Source organism: Carassius auratus, unplaced genomic scaffold (genome assembly GCF_003368295.1).
Source record: "Carassius auratus strain Wakin unplaced genomic scaffold, ASM336829v1 scaf_tig00021970, whole genome shotgun sequence".
Lineage (NCBI taxonomy): Eukaryota > Metazoa > Chordata > Actinopteri > Cypriniformes > Cyprinidae > Carassius > Carassius auratus.
Genome location: NW_020525148.1, coordinates 1 through 4236, shown reverse-complemented (window position 1 = coordinate 4236; position 4236 = coordinate 1). Strand labels below are relative to the sequence as shown.

General features: G+C 39.8%; 1 pseudogene; it reads right to left on the bottom strand.

Moving 5' to 3' along the window:
* Positions 1-1464: 1464 nt before the first annotated feature.
* Positions 1465-3015, bottom strand: LOC113077206 (pleckstrin homology-like domain family A member 1; annotated as a pseudogene).
* Positions 3016-4236: the final 1221 nt, after the last annotated feature.

Here is a 4236-nt window from a genome sequence, read left to right as displayed (position 1 = left end):
GAATAAGAGTCCAAACAGCTGATAACATCACAGTAATCCACAAGAAACAAATCCATCATTAAGACGTTTTTTTACATTAAAATGGTAAAATATTAGTCCTCTATCCATAACTCTTCCTCCAGTGAAAAAGTCGTGCTGTCTGAATCAGGAGAGAAATCTGCACAGCACCGTTTACAAGCAAAAACGGTCCTAAAAAGTTCTTAAGAAATGTGACACTGCTTATGAAAACCCAGTTTAAGTCATTTACTGTTTTCTACATAAAATCATCCTTCATAAAGATGTAGAGCATTCTGTGGAAATATAACCTTTGTATATTTAATGCTGACTGACTAAGGCAGTGTCAAAGATTGAAATCATAGTGAAATTATTGGTTGAAATCAAACTTTGATGCTTATCACATAATGGGAATTTGAGACTTCATGTCTATAGATTTCACAGATACGTGTGTGGAGACAAGATGGACCTTCACACTGGAGGAAGCTCTATTGTGGATCATGGACTCATATTTAGGCCAGAAGTTAAAATGCATTAATGATGGATTTGTTTCTTACAAACACGCAACATTTCTCTCCGGATGTTAACTGATGGACTGGAGTGCTGTGGATTATTGTGATGTTTTTATTAGCTGCTTGGACGCTCATTCTAACGGCACCCATTCACTCGCATTGGTGGGCAAGTGATGCAATGCTACATTTCTCCCAATGTGATGAAGAAACAAACACATCTGCATATCTTGGATGACCTGCGGCCATCATTTTTGGGAGAACTTTTCCTTTAGAATAACCACAAAATCCCTAAAACACCACACTAAGCAAAGACAAAGATGCAATGTTCATTTGAAATGGAATGTATATTTTCGAAGGTATGAAAGTGGCATTCGCATCAGCTCAGGGAACGATGGCATTCCATCAACATAACACTATTTTCACAAATGCAAACTTCAGCTCGATCACACACAGGACTCGGCAGAAGAGCATCGAGATTCGACATCCGTCGCCATGCATTTGACTCCGAAAAGATTTATGCAACACAACATTGATCAGATCCCCGTGCTCATTTGGAATAGAGACCACAATTAACACAGTGGACTTTTCCAGCATTCTTCCCAAATCTCGTTTTCATTGAATCACATATGGATCAACGATTGCAACGACTGAACCTTAACAGAATACAAGTTACGTCATGTCAATATGATGATGCACCCAATTTTTGAACAGCCACAAGTTGGTCAAATGTGAATCGTCCATCCAAACCAGTTACACAAACAACAACAAATGAAAATCAAAAGCTTATTCTGAGTTCTGAAATGCATTAAGTGTCCTTTAAAAAAAACATAACCCAACATTCAGATATGCAAATGACCAGTTACAAAAAAAAATGTACAAATAAATATATAATGGGATGCTGTTTGATGGATCTGTCAGGATCACTGGGTTTCAGGAGAGTCTGCAGTTTTCCAGTGTGTCACGGAGTCTCTTTAAAATCCCTGCTCACGCGCATGCAGACTGTGATCTGGACCGGAACGGATTGGCCTTTCAGGTCTCCTGGAAGATATCGATTGCATGTCTGGAGAGGCACAAAACTGACAAATGCAACTGCACTGAAATGGAAAGTTATGGTGGCAGTTCTGTCCGAGCGAATGATGAATGAAGACGCACTGAAGCCATTTCACATTCACAACCCATGAACCTGTGAGGGAGACCGGGGCGAGCTGTCACAGCTTTGTACTCCAGTGTTTTATCAATCAGTCGATGAACACAGACTTCATATGAAATCATATGAACATGTACACCATTCAGTTTAGAAAATACAGTTCATTGAATGCATAAATTGGGACATGTTATCACAATGAAAAAATTAAATAAATTCATATTGCTGGGATATGACTTTTACCTAGATACAAGTGTTTGAATATCTGGAATCTTAGGGTGCACAAAAATTAAATACAATGTTAACACTAATAAAATTGCATTTAAAGTCGTCCAAATTAAGTTCTCAGAAATGCATATTGCTAATCAAAAAAATATGTTATGATATAGCCTACTTAGGGTTGGGAATTTACAAATATATCTTAATGGAACACAATCTTTACGTAATATACTAATGATTTTAGCATAAAAGAAAAATCGTTCATTTTAACCCATACAGTGTAGCTATTACTACAACTCATGACTGGTTTTGTGCTCCAGGGTCACAAATCCCATTGTGGTTCACAGTTTACCAAAGCCCTATTACCCCAAAATCTCTCATTTGGAGGGCAGAATTCAGAACGTCACTGTGACAACTTGCCCCGGCCCCCGTGTCTGAGAGGAGATATCCCCGGTGCTTCTTCAGCCGTGATGTCTTTCAATGCACAAAGAGCGTCCGTGCGCGGAAGGTGACACTATAAAGCGACGTCCGTGATGCGCATCCAGCGCTTTTACGCGCGGTGACGTCTATCTATATCGCGGCTCTCCGGCGTCCTACTGCGCGTTTCGGAGCAATCTTCTGCGCGGAGACCACGAGCAGCTGCTGCTGCTTCTGTCGGCTGGACTTGACGGCTAGGATCGCCTGCCGGTTCTTGTACTGGACCATCTGCAGCGTGATCTCCGCGTTCCAGCCCTCGTCTTGCGGGCACCTGAAGTCGATCTCTCGGCCCTCGGACATCACCACCGTGAAGTACACGTACTTGCCCTTGCGCTCCACGCAGTCCACCGTCTTCATGTTGGCGAAGTGCAGCTCCTTCGCCTTGCAGCCGGTGTCGTGGTGGTGGTGGTGGTGTTTGGGTGGGTGAAGCACCAGTCCTTCCTCGGTCAGCACGCAGCGCTTCTTCTTCCACCAGCTGCAGCAGACCATCACTGCGCTTCTCCAGCGCGCCTTCCTTCAGCACCGCGCCGCCGCCGGACTCCAGCATCGCCTCCGATCGCGCATCAAACGCTCCTGAGGGTGGACTGAGGGTGGGTAGGTTTGAGCTGATAGATGGAGGTCTGCGAGCAGTGTGAGGATCGGGACGGAGCGCGCACGGGGGTTTTCTCTCACGCGCGGACCGCCCACTGGCACGCGCTCAACTCAGCAACATCAGCGCACGCGCGCGCACACGCACACACACTCGAGTCCATCATGGACCGTCTCGAAAAACCATATAAGGTGCCCATCGAGGCAGAATTTTTAGAAATCAATCTTATTATATATTATTGAAATTTAACGTGAATATTTCAAACATCTAGAAAAAAGCAATATTATAAAAAGGTGTTAAATATTGCAACAGTGTGTAAATCAAGATATTAATAGAATATAACTTTAAAAGTTTAAAAAACCAACTATTTGAAACATGCAAATCTTTTTTTAGATTTAAATAGTTAATATATATATATATAAAAAATACTAAATTACAATAAAAAGATAATTTTAATATAAACAATGTGTGCTCATCAGGGTTATTTATAAATAACGAAAACCAGAACTTAAACAAAACAAAAACTGAAATAAAATGTAAATAATATTCCAGGTCAACATCTCAATTCATGTAGCCTACTAAAATAAAACTATATACTATACATATTATATATATACATATATATAAAAACACAATGCTATAATTATGTGAACATAAAATGAAACTGGGAAACAATATTTCAAAATATTAGTACGATTATAGGATCTAAAATGCTATAACGGCACTGGTAATAATTAAAATAAATACATCTAATTTAATAAGACCTGATGTAAAACTTTCCTAATTTAACACTTTTCCGTATGTTTGATTTAAATAAATATTGCATTCTGACCACAAGCCAAAAATAATAAACCATTATGGACAAGTGCAATAAATTTTTCCCTTTCATTACAAATGTACAGAGATGATCATTTAGTATTTTTAGGCAAGATTAAATATGTAAACCAGTAACTCGGTTAATCTTTTAGCTCCATATTTTGAAATGAGTAACAGACCCATTACATCTTTATTATAACGAGTGGTCAAATTTAATTCAGGCAACTTCAACTCAATGCTGCCTCCTAGTGGAGTAACTGAATGATTACAAGTGTTCACCAATTGACAAACCTTCATAAAACTGGTGCTTAAATGATAGCCTTAATAAGCTTTACACATGAACAGAAGGAGACAGACCAAGGCTTGCACGTTTTACCAGTTTTTTTTCATGAATATACATCCACGTACAGTTATTGAGTACATTAGTATTTTGTAGCATGGCATTTTGCTTTGACAACAGCTGCTGAGGGGAACCAGAAAGACCC